This window comes from Dendrobates tinctorius, unplaced genomic scaffold (assembly GCF_039654945.1).
Source record: "Dendrobates tinctorius isolate UK_male_01 unplaced genomic scaffold, ASM3965494v1 ptg000084l, whole genome shotgun sequence".
In the NCBI taxonomy this organism is placed as follows: domain Eukaryota; kingdom Metazoa; phylum Chordata; class Amphibia; order Anura; family Dendrobatidae; genus Dendrobates; species Dendrobates tinctorius.
In genome coordinates this window covers 49,313,285-49,329,479 of record NW_027361752.1, presented here as the reverse complement: position 1 = coordinate 49,329,479, position 16,195 = coordinate 49,313,285, and the positions used below count along the sequence as shown (strand labels likewise).

The following is a 16,195-nucleotide window of genomic DNA, read 5'->3' as shown; positions in this document are numbered from 1 at the left end:
ACATTACAAATCTGTGTACTGTGGGGTGGAAATACTGCTGGAGGGGCTGCGGGACACTTCGACACTGGGTGTGTGGAGAGAGGACTGGGATCGTGGTGGGGAAGGAACAGTTAGAGGTGAAGGTGTGGAAAAAGCTACAGAATGGGTGGACATGTGGGAGGCAGAAGAGGTGGTGGGCGGTGGAGTGGAGGGTTGGGCAGGGACTGTAGGAGCAGATGATGTTGATGGAAAGTTGTATGGGGAAGGAGTTTGGTACGGGGAAGGAGTTTGGTACGGGGAAGGAGTTTGGTACGGGGCAGGTTGCTGGAAGTGGGGAGATGTCTGGTACTGGGGAGGTTGCTGGTACTGGTGAGGTTGCTGGTATGTAATAGGAGGGGGAGGATGGAAAGTGGCTGGAGGGGGTGCAGATGTAATAGGAGGGGGAGGATGGAAAGTGGCTGGAGGGGGTGCAGATGTAATAGGAGGGGGAGGATGGAAAGTGGCTGGAGGGGGTGCAGGTGGAGGAACTACAGTGGTGGGAGGTGGAGGTTGGGAGTTAACCTGCTGTAGAGCACCGTGGCACGAATGCATTACATGCATCTGCTGGGTAGGAGATAGTGTTGCCATGCGCTCCACAACAGACCTGAAAAAGGTGTAGTTTGGCGAAGATCTTGCTTCTGAATGCATGGTTTGCAGAAGTGTCTTCACCTCCAGAATGCTGGAGTTGATCTGCTGAAAGCCTGCGGAGATTTGCTCTGACAAGACTTTGAGACAGTTCTGGAAAGATGCATTCAGATGCAAGAACTCTGGCGCATAACTCTTTTCCTGACCCCTCTGCCGCTGCCGCCCAGTACCCGCAGGTGTACTAGAGGTGGCAGGGGCAGAAGGGTGGGGTAAAGGGAAAGCGATCTCCTCACCAGCAGCTTCATGTAATGTAGGCGGCCACGATGCTCCTGTGCTGGTGGATGGGACAGATGGGTTGAATGTGTGGGAAGGCTGGGAAGGTGCAGATGTACCGGGGCGGTCGAAGTGTCCCTCGGTGCCGGTCTCCTCAGGGATCGCCTCAGAAGGGTCCAATCGTGCAGGCTCCCGAGTGCTGCTCACCGTGCTGTGTAATAAAGAGAAAAAAAAACAATTAAAATACTGACATGGTATGGCCCTGGCTGAAAAAAAAAAGTTACATCTAACATTTTTTTCACATGTGGTGTGTAATATTTACCTTTTGGTGAGCATTGTTTCCCGGAGGAACGACAGGGCTTGTGCGTACTTGTACTTGCTCCTGCGTCCTCCAGATCCACTCGGGGCCCGCATCTCTTTATTGAACTCCTTCTTGAAACGATCCCTCACAGACCGCCACCGATTCACAATTCTGTTCCCTGAAACGAGAAAGGAGTGGTTAGTATACAACATCAGTGTTTCACAAACTCCAGTCCTCATGGTCCCCAGGGGTCATGTTTTCAGGATTTCCATAGTAAATAGAAATCCTGAACACATGATCTGTGGGGACCACGAGGACTGGAGTTCGGGAAACACTGGTTTACATCAAGCAACCGGTACTGTATATACTTACGCTCTTTAATCAGGGCCCGAACATCGAGGTCCTCCCAGCGGTCCACAAGGAGCGAACAGATTTCCTCCCAGAGTCGTCGGGTAACGATCAGGTCAGCGTGGCGGCGGTCAGCCATATTCCAGAGCGGCTCCCTTTCTCTGACGAGATCGATGAGGCGGTCCACATCAATCCCTCCATCCTCACCGTCAGAGTCGGGAGCACGCTGTGAAGGCTGTTAAAGAAAAAGACAAAAATAACATAATTAGCCTCCACAAAAGAAATGAAATAAAAAGTGCAAAAAAACAAAGCAAAAATATTTATACTTACACGCTGGTGACCGCCGCGTTGCTGTCGCCAACGACCCTGGGAGGCACTGCGAGGACCTCTTGGCCGAGCACCAGATTGGGAAGACTAGAGAAGAAAACAAAAAATGTTATGTCTTTGGATATAGACATTTGTTTGCTGTGTGTGGTCTGCAGAACATTGTTTTCTATGTGTTGTGTGTAGTGTGATGTTGTGTTTCTGCGTTTGATGCAAAAAACTTACCAATTGTGAGCCCACTCCAGGTGTCTGTCCACCCCTTCCTTCTTCTTCTGGGAGCTCCTCTTCATCTTGTGATTCCTGTTTTGAAATAAAAGTCAATGAATAGACATATATTACAGAGATGATGGATTTTGGAAATAAAAACTTACCGTCAAACGCTGACGATGCGAGGGAGGGCTCCCAGAAGAAGATGTGCTGTCCTGTTGATGGCCAGACTCCATGGCTGTTGGTATTGCTGCTGCTGTTGCTGCTGCCAGTGATGCCATTTCTGCTGCTGCTGCTGCTGCTGCTGCATCTCTTTGGCGGCTGTTGAATAAAGAGAAACAAAGGGCCAATGAATATCTTGATATTCCATGGCCCTAGTTTGGAGGAATGGGGGATTTGATAATTACCGTCTCTCATCTGCTGCTGGACTCCCCTCCTCAGCATGTTCCATTTGCTGCTCCATTTGGGGTGGTGCTGATGGTGCTGCTGCTGCAGATGTCTGCTGCCTTCTCCTGCTCCTGGTTCTTGGCTTGGGTGGCATGTTGGGTGTGGCTGAGGGTCCCATTGTCTTGCTTTTACATATCTCCTGTGGGCAGAGCTACTGAGCATGCTCAGACCAAAATCCGGCGCATTGCGGCGCTCATAGGCTTTCATTGTGTGAAAAAGCCGGACGCGCCGGATCCGGCGTGTCCGGCTTTTTCGCCGGAGACAAAAAACGTTACAGTAGACGTTTTTTCCAGACGCCGGATCGCGACACATTGCCGGATCCGGCGAAAACCGGATGAAACGCATGGCCATCCGGCGCGATCCGGCGCAAATGCAAGTCAATGGGGGGGAAACCGGATCCGGCATTGCATTTCGCCGGATCCGGTTTCTGTTAAAAGCGCCGGATCGCGCCTGACAGCGAAAACCTGATGTGTGAAAGAGGCCTTATACACGAGTATATACGGTATATCATTTTTGAGGATTTATTTTAATGTCACTGGAGATTTGTTTCTCTGTAAATAACTTTGCAGCTTGATTTCATTTTTATGTCTGTTATTAAGATCTTTATACTTGTGCTCACAAAGAAGAAGAATTTAAAAGGTCGGTGGACATCAAAACACAGCTGCTGACCTAAGCACTATAGTCAACAGGAACCTGCTCCTGGGCTGGAGAACAGGTCATCGCGGGCTGTATATGGCCCGAGGGCCTAAGGTTCCCTACCCCTGCCAGAGGGTATAAGTTTTCTACAGGATTCTAGTAGTATTTCATTAAACATTCCCCATTTATGTTCGGTATCCCCAGTTACCATAACATGGTCCCAGTCTACACGATTAAGATCTTCCCTTAATTTGTTGAAATCAGCTTTCCTAAAGTTTTGCATTTCCCCTTTGAAATGTTTTATTGAATATTACATTGAATATTACCATATTATGGTCCATGCATCCTAAATGTTCCCGGACCTGTAGATCTGACAGAACCAGATCCAGCAAATTATCTCCCCTGGTTGGTTCATCTACCAACTTAGAGAGGTAATTGTCTTGAACTGTGGTCGACAACCCATCCTTTTGATTGAACTCTGCTCTAAGATCCTGAAACCTTCTCATACATATTATTTATTCCACAACCTGTCTCCACCATACATCTCTGTCCTAATCACTTGATACCTCCCCATATATAATGTCTAGTCAACAACCAGCCCCCTACATAGATTCCTTCCCTCATCTCTCTCCTACCACCCCCTCACACATAATCTCTGATCTGCCACATGTCCTCTCCATTTAATTTCTGCCCGAATATCCTGATGCAGCCCCATATATAAACGTTGACATAATTTCATGAAAGGTTTCTGTTCACACCACTTTTTATAAATTTGGGGCAACACATTTATGGTTTCTTTGCACATATTGTATTTCATATTGTTAATTATTATACATTTTTTTATGAAACATAATAATGGGGTAATATTTTTGCTTCTTTTATATTTATTATACCTATATGATCTATTCATTGATCATTCCTTAGACTTGAGTAATGGTGTCCCTAACACAATGTTAGGGTATTGCTGCTATATCGGTCTACTTGTATAAATGCAATATAATAAAACTTTTCCTACTTTCTCACACCTCTTGCATTACACAGGTATTAAAATCTATTGAGAATAAGGATTTAACTCATGTTTCAGGGTCTATTGGATTCCACGTTTACAAAGAATTAGCAGCCCCTAAAAATCCAGATATTTCACAGCAGCATAACCAGGTGCATTGAAGATGATTTCACTCGTGGAGGAGATCAGGTTAACAACTTCTCATTGATCGGTCACTTAAAATTTTTCATGTTTAAATCCAGCATCAGAAACACCTGAGAGAAGAGAATGAGAAGTGTGAGAGAGCGTACTCAAGATGCATTAAGTGACACTAACTCTGGCCATACAATTAGAAGCCCCCCAGGATCAATTTGATCGGCTAATAATCTCATATGTTTTAGGGCCTCTCACCTTTAGCCCACAGGGTACTTTTGACTTCAATATACTTGAACTTTTGTTCCCAGGGAAGGTGTCAGCAGTTTATTTATCATTTATGCTTACAGTGAAACATGGTGGTGACTGAGTAATGCCTACAGTGAAACAGTGCAGATGCTCGGTGATGCCTACAGTGAAGCATAGCAGTGACTAAGTAATGCCTACAGTGAAGCATGGCTGTGGCTTGCTGATGCGTACAGTGAAGCATGGCTGTGGCTTGCTGATGCCTACAATTAAACACTTTGAAGTCTTGGGGATGCATGCTGTGAAGCATTTCGGAGGCTTGCTGATGCCACCAGTGAAGAATGGCATGGACCCTGTGATGCCTATAGTGATACTTAGGGGTAGCTCAGTGATGCGTACCATGAAGCACTATGGAATCTTGGTGATGCCTACAATGAAGCACTGTAGTGTCTTAGAGATGCCTGCAGTGAAGAATGGTGATGGCTTGCTGAAACATACATTGAAGCATGGTGGGGGCTCTGTGATGCCTTCAAGGAAGCATGGTAGGGCTTGTTGATGCTCTGAGGATCCTTTGTTTCCTTTGGCACTAGACACGTGCAGTGAATGAACGGCAAGATGGATTCAAATAAGTATCAGAAAATACTAAGAGAAAATGTCAAGCCTTCTTTGAGGAAGCTGAAACTTGTTCACCATTGGACATTCCAACCGGACAATGATCCCAAGTATGCCTCCAAGTCCACCAAGGCTTAATCTCACAAGAAGTCCTCACCCCAGAATAATTTCACATGAGCCCTGGGAGTCTTGGCATTGACAATGCTGGATCGGTGCCAGTGTGGGAGGTGAGTATTTTTATTAAAAATGGGGAAATGTAGCATTTAAGAAGGGGTTGTCCGAGTAGTGGAAAACCCCTTTAATGATTAAGATTTCCATGTTCTCATCGTCACACAATAAGAGAAAAAAGAATGGATCTACCTGTGGCAAAACATTTTTGTATGTCTGATCACAACACCATGGATATGAAATTTCTGGTATTGAAAAGTAACGTCACATCTCAGAGAGAGAAAGATTCTGGGAGTTCAAGCTCATGATAACCTTTGACACTCTCAATGCTGGAATGAACGTGTCGCATGGATTTATGTCATTTTACATCAATTAAGGAATTTACTCCTAAGACCTTGTGGGGGCATCACAACACATTAGGAGACCCCAATCAGAGAACAATAAAACATCCAGACTCCTTATCTATGAACTGGTCCAATATTTATGTTTCTCCCTCTCCCATAATGATAGTTCTGCTTCGCGTCACTTGTCTTATCTATTGCATTTTTTCTTGCTGTGTTGTGCATAAATATGTGATTCTTCAGATTTTGTATTAGTCTAGCCTGATGAAGAGACCTGAGTAGTCTCGAAAGCTTGCAATGTGTTGCCATCTTTTCAGTTAGCCATTAAAAGGTATCAATCACTGAGGACTCTCAATTCTGAATATTTTTCTATCTACTGGCTAACACAGTACAAAGATATACATCTTTACTGTATCAAAATATTTGATTTGGCACATTATATGAAACATCAACTATAAAATGTGCTATTGCATTCAGACATAATGAAATGTTATGATGTGGACATGATCCAAATAAAGAAAATAGCACTTGTCTTCTATTACCCAAGACAATGATCGAAGGTAATCTCCATCTTATGTGGTTCTAAAACCACACCGAACTGCAACGCACTACAATTATAAGAAAACGATCACCCCATGGATTATTTACTCAACTTTTGATTTGTTAAAAGATATCATAATAGTATTTGGAAACCTTTGGGACTTGTTTCAACAAGTCCTACATTGTTTCTGCAATGATACCTATTGACATAGTGCAAAGTAATTGCACCCATCCCATATGCAGAAATGTCTTTTGACTATGCTGAAATGATGTCTTAATTTTGTAAAACTGACCTTTACAATGTTATGGGAGTTGGAGTTCCACAGTAAATTCTGCGATCTGCAGTCCTATTGGCCATAATACTTCAGCAGGGGTGGGACATGAATCTAAACTTGTTCTAGATGTGACCAAATGACTAAGGTTTATCCAGACCTTTTTTTTATCTTCAGGTCTCATGGTTCTTCTTCTTGTTGATCATCTTTTCATGTTTTTGCTTCAATGCTTCCAAGGAAATTTCTTCAAGGCTAAGATTAAGCATGGACTGCCCAGTCAGAATAGACCTCCGCAATCAGTAATCCTTATAGCAGTTGGTTGTTCCATTTTATACATAAAACTTCTCTTCAGAAGTCGAGTTTACGTTTTTGACCCAAATTGATTTGAAATAAATGGGTCTTGTGATATCTTCCACACCGTGAAAATTATTCTTTTTTCCATTTCATCCTGGACCATGTTCCTCCAGGTTTTCTTTTAATTACACATTCTACATGCAGAATAAGTAAATATGGTGAAACCACACAATCTATGTCAATCTGGAGCAATTCTGCTCTTATTCTCACTTGATATTGATTTATCAATGATGAAACGTGAGTGAAAAAAATCTACTCGTGACTTTGTCAAGCATTACGGCCCATTAATGATATGAACCACTCATGACTGTCACACTATAGCAAGCATCAAAAGTGTTGAAACCTTACTGAAACCCCGGTTTGCCATGTCAATTCTCACTTGTAATCATTGATGTCTGAGCCGCTGCCATTTTTCATAAGTTTCTGAAAAGAGATGAGCGGATTGCTTTGAGCAACCTCGGTCCAAGGTCCAGGTTGGTGCGCTCCGGCCATGGTCAAGAGTTGCACAAATTTCCTTATCCGCTGGAAGCTTAGGCTCAGCTTATAGTTAGCCATGCCATACAGATGACGTCACGCCAGGCAGGAGAATCAAATCCAAAAGCTCAGTTTGGACTTCTCCGCTCACCATTGGCTTTGATCATTGATCATTGGTTGACAGATCTCTCTTCCCTCAATGATCTGACTCCCTTGCGTAGGTGTCCTCTTACCATTCGTTCCAATGACCGCGCCTACACAGTGAGCTCGTAATGATGCCTTCATATATCCCGCCACATCATCAATATCTTACTACTCATGCGCCTTGCCTTCTGATGAAAATAACCCAGGCAATGATGGCCCTTGCGCAGGCAAGACAGGTCACTGAGGGAAGCGTGACCTGTCAATCAATGACCAGAGGCAGAGCTGAGAAGTTAAGTGCTCACGCCGATGCACTTGGGAGTTGGGACTAAAGCTTCAAAAATGGATTTCTCATTAATGCACCAACAACTAGAAAGGTTAATTAATGTTCTTAAAGGAGCTTTACACTTATACCTTTATTTAGGATTCAAATATCCTGATGTCTATTTTATAGCATAACTAAACTTTCATTTTATTTATTTTTTTAAATTTTGTCCAGCATGGAAAGATTACTTTAATTACTTTATTAGGGGATTGTCAAAGATCGCAGCCAGGGAGGTCGAGCAGAACCACCGACACTAATCTTTGCAGTGAACAGCTCTCTGCGGCCCTCTATCGTCCGGGCAATTACGCGATTGACTGACAATCAATGGACGATGCTGCGGCTGTTTCCACTAATAGGCCAGTTACACCTGTGTTACACCCACACACCCCTGTGATGGCCTCACGTGGGCCAGGTTGTGGGATGTCCACTCCTCAGCCGTTCAGGATTTTATGAAATTCCCAACTTATGCAACAACTTCACTCCTGATGATTGCAGAAGTTCAAGATTGCCGCCATATCTTTTATCCGGATTTTACCCTTACCTAGAGACCAAACATGACATGGCTGTTGTCAGCTATCTGCCCACTATTGATTTGTGGCTTATAGGCCAGGGTTACAGTTTTAAAAAAAAATAAGCATCTTCTTCCTTGATTTATCCTGAAGCTGAAAATGTATGTCCCATCCGTATTGAGCCTATAAGAACTTCAATATTCATATGTCGAAGACATAATTAGGGGGTCAATGTATAGTATTTCCCTTGCAGAAAACAATAGTGTCACTTGAAATCAAGATGCATTTCCTATGGACAAGCCTTGTCTCCTTTGCTATCTATGTGTAAACACATGCACCTTTGTTATTCAGCCCTGTGAAAAGACCTTTTATGTCTCAATTACATGTCTAATCTATAACTCTTTGTCTACATACAGAAGATATCCTCTTTGGTACTGCATGGGGGCCCTTTCTTCAAAAAGGAGCTGCCTGCATTTTAATTAAGATTGCCACTTCACAACTATACTTAATTTCCTTCTCATGTCCATTGTACAGTCTATTTCAAGAGGTTCAGACTGTCAGCTATTTGTTTCCTTACCTGGAAATCTGTGTGAGAGGGAAGGAGAGTGGGGGGGGGGGATTCCCCCCTCATTAGATATTATAATATTTTCTATGACAGGGATTTATATTCATTTTTGTAAAAAAAAATAAAATTGCATGTAAGTGGCTTCCATGCCCCTGATTTTCCCTAGTCTGTTTGCCCGTGTAGTGAGGAATATGGGGCTGCGGATACCTGTACTGAGCCCCATGTTACCCAAGTCCCATGTTGCCCGGGGGAAGGAGTAGGGCCCCAATGACCCAGGGAGGAGGGGCATTTTAAAAGCAAAAGCGAGTGCAACGGCAAGCAGTTTCCCACCAGCAGAGGCTGAGGCAGATGGGGTGTGTGCGCTGTGTACTCCGGTCTCTGGGGAGCAGAGTCGCAACGGGTTGCAGCTGACCTCCCGCGGGCACGGCATTGGAACTGTGAGCAGAGACAGGCCCGTGGGCTCCGTTAAGTTTAGGACCGCGCGCGTGCATAGAAGCGTGGGCTGTGTACGGGACCCGGCACTATGGTCACCCTTACTGACCTTCACATCAGAGACTTCACCTGATACCGGGATTGTTGCAGCACCTGTGAATTTGGCTGCAGGAGTTCATGGACTAGGGGCCCAACGGGTGAGACCAGAGATGGCCCGTTGCCGCTAGAAGCTGGACCGGAAACTGCGGATCCCCATCTGAGGACATTTCGTCGGCTGTCACCAAGGACTACAACCCTCAGCGGGACATCTGCGGCTGAGGAAACCCCCGACATGATAAGTTTGCTGAGTGAACTGTTGCTATTTTTTTTGCTTTGTGTGCAATTACCCTTTATCCATCCCCAGTTTAACTGTTTATCTCCCTGCGAGGAGTAGCGTTACTATTAACCCTTGCTCTGCCTTCCTTGCGTCACTGCATCTTGCAACCTTACACCTGCATTCAACTGCATTGATGTCAGAGAGTACTAATGTGGAGTACAGATGATGGCAGTGATAGATCAGCTCAGCTCCTGTGTCTCACTAACTCTCGGGATAAGCTGCTGCAGGAGATTATTCTGATAAGCCCAAAACTCAGATGAGGAGACAGGTGCGGACTCATCACTGCCATTATCTGTACTCCAAAGTTCTAATATCAGTACATCTGAAAGCAGGCGAATAGACTGGGGAAAAGCAGGGGATTGGAAGCCACTCATATGCAATTTTTTTTTTTTACAGCAATGAAGAAAAATCCCCTAAAAGATACAGTAGCTGTCTGCTGAACTCCAACATCACCCATACATAGCAGTGCTGTACTCGTCCGAGCTATGGGGTTCTTACAAGGATCGCTCATTGGAAATCTGATGGGCCGGATCGTTCTCTCCTGCGACATTATCTATTGGGGCAGAGTTTAGGAGTCACCGTATACATTTTTCCTGCAGGTCAATCCCACCGACATTAATCTAATGTGAATACAGACATTATATCATCCCCCCGTGTTTGTGTGGGTTTCCTCCGGGTTCTCCAGTTTCCTCCCACACTTCAGATATACTGATCGGGAATTTAGATTGTGAGCCCCATCGGGGACAGTGATGGTAATGTGTGCAAAATGTAAAGCGCTGCGGAATATATAAATAAAAAGATTATTATTTATTATTTTATCAACCAATCATCCCCGTCCATACTTGCAGTGGTTTGAACACTGCTCATGAAATGCATGCCTATGCACAGGGCACAGTCTGCCACCTCTCCTGTGCCATTTCTGACACCTTATGTGGGGCGGTTGGTCTGACGGACGGATCTGCCTAAGGAGAGAGGCAGAGGAGCAGCGCAGTGTAGGCTGAGATATAGAGCCAGGGGCGACATGTGGCCGTTTGACCATTAGAGGGCAGTGGGGAGCGTAGGAGAGAGTGGTTATGTAACTGCCATGGGTCAAGGTCACTGCCATTGGTTAAGGGTTACTGTCAGGTGATAGTGGGCGGAGCAACTGGGACTGGGGAGTATAAGAGGTCAGGGAAGGTTCTGGAAGTTCCAGTCAGCCAAGGGCGCTCACTAGAGAGGAGAGTTAGATGTAGGTAGAAAGACGAAAAAAGGCCTACAGAGAGCTACTGACCGTGGAGACGGTCACGGGGGGTGACCCAAAAGGACAGTGGCTGCGGACAGAGACAGACCGTGAGTATCAGGTGGACGACGTACTCTAAAGGGTGAAACGCTGTGGTGAAAGTGCTTAGCGCAGCCACAGCGGGGAAGAGCCATAGAGGACACCACGAACGATAATATAAGGAAGAGAAGGTTCCCGGGTCCGTGTGTAAAAGTGAATTGTGGACAAATCCTGTGATGAAGTACGGTGGTCGTCCAAAAAACGGCCAATAAAATCTGAACTGTTGGACACAACCCTTGTCTCAGTCTCATGTCTGCCGGCGCCACGAAGTGGGTCACCCCCCAGTCCTGTTGGATCAGCACCACCTAATCGCCTCCCTACATTTACAAGCATTGCATGCTCCGTCTGGAATGATTTATAGAACTATATATTCTACAAGATCTCGTCTGGCCATTCCTTCTTATGGGATGCCTGAGCATAATGGGATAGGAAGAGACCGGAACTGCTGCCTGGATCGCACGGTAGAGGTGTCATGGCGGCTGATAGCGGAACACTGTTATAGCAGGGCTGGAGAGGAATTTGGACACCAGATCTTGTCTTGTGAAAGTGAAATCATTCATATGGATTTTGTATATATATTTAAGAATGGATAAACTTGGTAGTTTAACTTTTTGTTTTCACAGATCGCACAAGGTTAGGAGAGGCAATTACTCAAGGTGGCTGTTTGATGAGAACAGAACAACCCAAGTATCAAACAGAACCTGTCGGACAAGTTATGTCTAATGTGAAACATTCTCCCTGATGAGAAGGCCCAGCACGCTCTGTGACTTCAGCCTGAACTGGTTTGGTTTGGTTACCTGTAAATTAAAGTTAAACTGTGTTGTAGTAAATGTTTGGTGAGTGATTATATCAGGGCTCGGGGCGGGCGGCAGTTAAAATACAAATACCACCAATAAACAGGGTAAAAATAAAATCCCTTTTAGCTGTAAACATCCCCACGTGCCCTCCACTTGTAAGAATTTATAGAGTACCAGCATGCACAATTTATGGAACGAGCATTTAAGAAGAGTGAACTTTGTATCCTCTTTTCACAACATAGGACTCAGTACGTTTCCATTAAATAGAATCATTAAAAGAAATGCATCACCAGAAAATGACCTATTGTTTAAAAAAAAGTTTTTGCGTTACATCTTTTTTTTTCTTTTAGGCAACATGTTTATTTTCATATTACAATTTTTATTTAGAAAGCAAATTAGAATGCTTGCAATTCTTACAAAGGCCACTGGGGCTTTTTTAGACTCTAATATCCTATTGTTTCAGTTAATGCACACGCACTTTAGCAGCAATGAATAGACCCAATCTTTTGTGTTGAAGCATCTCATGAGCGTGTGCAAAGGTCATTGGGAAAGAAGATGGAGCAGGTGACATGGCCTATTAGGATTGGTGGATCCTGTATTATCAACTGTATATAGAGGTGTTACCTGTCATTGCAATCATGCCTCTGATGATAAGGAGCCTGCTGTAATTTTGCCCAGAAAGGACAAGAAGTATGAGTCTAAAAAAACAGCCCAAGAGGTTACTGTGAACATTACTAGATTATTAATTTTATTTATTTTTATAAACACAGTGAATGATATGAAATTTAAAAATTCCCAAAAGTTTTTAAAAAAATACATGTAGCACTAAAACCTCATGTAAAAATAAGTCTTTAACCCCTTAGAGTCCTTGCACTTTTTCGTTTTGTGTTTCTGTTTTTCGCTCCCCTTCTTCCCAGAGCCATGACTTTTTTATTTTCCCGTCAATATGGCCGTGTGAGGGCTTCTTTTTTTGCTGGACAAGTTGTACTTTTGAACAACACTACTGCACTATTGGTTTTGCCATATCACATACTCAAAAAATTCCAAGCGTAGTGAAATTGCAAAAAAAAAAAAAATGCAATTCCACAAAGTTGTTTTGGATTTTTTTTTTTACCTTGTTCACCAAATGCTAAAACTGACCTTATGATTCTCCAGCTCATTATGAGTTCATAGACATTAAACATGTCTAGGTTCTTTTTTAAGCTGCAAAGGGGAACCCGGCTTCCTGGATCGCGCCGGCTGAACAGTTGATCGCCGCCGCAGCTGTGTGACAGACAGTCACAGTACATGCATGGACAGCCTGCTTGTTGGGTTCTCCATGCATGTGCTGTGACGGCGACACAGCCGCGACACATGCAGCGGCGATCAGCAGGTCAACTGATTTCTGGTATGTTTCTGTTTGTGTTTAACAAAAATATTGTTTTTCAGTAGAATATTTGTGGTATGAGTAGAGTTGCGATAGAGGTTGAATATTTACTACTATGACTCACAGAGAAAAATTGCCTATGGGAAATATTTATAAAACCTTTGCTGATTTCATGGGCAATTTCAACCGACGGTACATTTTTAGCGGCACCATTACGGTATAAAACAATGTAACAATAAATACGAGGAAGCCTCAAAGGCTTGGATAAGGCTTCATCGTTTACCTTCAGGCACTAATTTTTTTTTTTTTACTAAAACAATCACAAACTTCATTTTTCCCTTATTCTTACTCCTTTCGCTAAGATTCTCTTTTTGTTTTAAGTTAGACCTATGCTGTCCTCCTCCTCTTTGACCTCCTACATAACTGAAAAAACTCAACCATTGACATTGCCCCAGCACAATGACTTATTCCTACATGAACTCGTAAACCCAAAGTCTTATCTCCAAAAGTTATATATCCTTTCTCAAACCTCATGGAGTTTCAAAATTGTTTTGGAGGGGATTCAAAAATTATTGTTTATGTAAAATTTAACACTGAAAACTCCATTTTTTTTGGCATAAAAACAAAATTGTAAATCTAAAACATGAAAATGTTTTGATCCCTTTCTCCCCTAAAAGGTCATACATAAACTCATGAGTGGAGAACAGATCACTCTATGTAAAATCTGAAATATTCCTAAAAATTTGAGATAAGTGATTCATTTCAGGCGGAATTGAATTCTACTCGAATTTTACAAAATGCCGCATTTGCCAAAATGTGAATCTTTAGTTATTTGATTCCAGGCGGATTGAGCAAAATGGCATACGCTGGCTACCATTCTTCTGATTAGTTAAGGCTAGTTTCACACTAGCGTTACCAAGCGCAGGGCTGCTGCTAAGATCCGCCCCTGGCTGCGCCCCCTCCGGTCAGCTCCTCCTCTAGGTGCAAGACGCTGCATGCGACCAGCGTACCCTATATTTAGCGTTGGGTGCGCTGGCCGTGCACTGGTATGGTTTTACTGGCGCGTGCGCCCTTTTTGCACTGCGCCGAGTGCACACAATTGCAACAGAGTGCGTTTGGCGCATGTCGGCACAGCGCAAAAAGGGCGCAACCATACCAGCGCACGGCCAGCGTACCCAATGCTAAATATAGGGTACGCTGGTCGCATGCAGTGTCATGCGCCCAGAGGAGGAGCTGACCGGAGGGGGCACGGCCGGGGGTGGAGCTTAGCAGCGGCCCTGCACTGCGCTTGGTAACGCTAGTGTGAAACAAGCCTAAGAGCCATAAAAAGGAAAAATAAAATATACTTATGCTTACCTCTTCGATCTCTTCGTCGTCACCTGTCCAGTCCTCATTGCATCTTCTGATCAACAGCCATTCGCGCTGAAAATCCCCCTTCCTTCCTAAAAGCTGGGGCTTTCATCTATGATGAGACCCATATGCATGCGCAAGGGAATGGTGGCCGTCATGACTTCACGATGTTGCAATCATTTTAGGTAGAAGTCCCGGCTCAGTGTGAGAGGCCAGAGGATTTCAGCACAAGCGGCGAGGATCAGAAGATTCCATGAAGACTTGACGGGTGACCACATGACGGTAAGGAGCAGAGGGTCCGGAAAGTTGAGCGGTGAGGTAAGCATGAGGATTTTTTTCTTTTTTAGATATTACGGTACCTTTATTATTCTCCGTGGACATAAGTTCCCATATTATACCTTGGAGCTTTTGCAGACCAAATACATAATTTTTTCGGAAAAAAAACATGCAAACAGTATAATTTAGAATTTTGCCTGATCTAACATCTCTCTACTAATGACCTTTCTGTGTGCACAAAAGGACCTTCACAAAAACATCTAAAAAATTGTTTTATGGCTTTACGATAAGAGGACTTGTCTAATCTGGAACTTGACATTCCAAAGGGATGACCAGGTGGGTCAACTATGTGTCATCGCTTAAAGAATTAGTTTGGGTAAGTAGTTAATTGGTTTAACCTTTCATAAATACAAAATGTAAGAATTAAAAATAAAAAATATTGAAATATTTTGAAATATTTCATTGTAGTCAATATATTTAAAACAATCCTATGAAACACACACTTTAAAGCAGTTTTATTTTAAGATATTTTTTGATGGGGTCAGGAAGGTCATGGCTCAAGGCCAAAAATTTCAATGATGGGTAACTTGAGAACACGAGCAATAAATATGTCTTGACAGGCTGTCAAAATCTATCTATAAAACCATCCTATGCTCATCCCAATATTCACGTAATGGTCATAGATTAGAGGTCACTGGCCTAGCAAACCCAACACAAAAAAAAAACAATTAAAACAGGACAAAAAAACATAAATAAAGGAGTTTCCCTGAAATTTTTTAACACATTTTTAGAATATATAAGTAATTTATTCCAGTCTAGAATTTTTAGAAAAGTGAAATTCTTGAAGTTCAAAGGTTGTTCAAAAAGTTACACGTTTAAAGGAAAAAGTGAGTTCAATTTACAAGCCAAATTTTACTAATTACTGTAGCTTCAAAACCAACCATAAAACTGGAATAAATCTCAGAATGCTTGGCTCGTTCCGTGTTTTCTTCCATAATTACAATGAAGATTAATAGAAAACTTTTTTTTTAATAAATGAGTTTCCAGCCAAAAATAACCTCAGCTGGTAAATAGTCTATCTCAAGCCTCCAGATCTCGATGCAGGGCAGATATTCTATGTTTTCATGTAGTAGGTTTATTATACAAGATGTTATCTTCATAGACGTCCTGTGACTACTAGGTATGGGTCTTGGTCTCTCCGATTGATTTCACAATCAGTCGGTGGTGATCGTTCCTAGGGGGAGGGCTGCCCCTCTACTCATTACACAGGAGAACTTTCTTTGCCAGTGTAATTAATGTAACCCATAATGTTCCTTCTTCATCCTTAGTTTTTCTAGAAATAAATGATGAAAGAGCAATATTTGAATTATCAACAAGATAGGCTCCTATTTTTGTCATCTTCAGACAGCATGGTTTTAGGGTTTCCTGATGCAGTGGGAAAAAAAGATAAAGAAAG

At 43.2% G+C, this 16,195-nt stretch overlaps 1 long non-coding RNA gene across 5 annotated transcripts in view; it reads right to left on the bottom strand.

Moving 5' to 3' along the window:
* Window positions 1-15,237: 15,237 nt before the first annotated feature.
* The window catches only part of LOC141097530 (uncharacterized), a 62,657-nt gene continuing 61,699 nt past the window's right edge, over window positions 15,238-16,195 (bottom strand). For all 5 annotated transcript variants that reach the window (XR_012233983.1, XR_012233986.1, XR_012233985.1 and 2 more), the window contains one exon: window positions 15,238-16,072. This is a non-coding gene — a long non-coding RNA (uncharacterized lncRNA). The remainder of the gene's footprint in view (window positions 16,073-16,195) is intronic.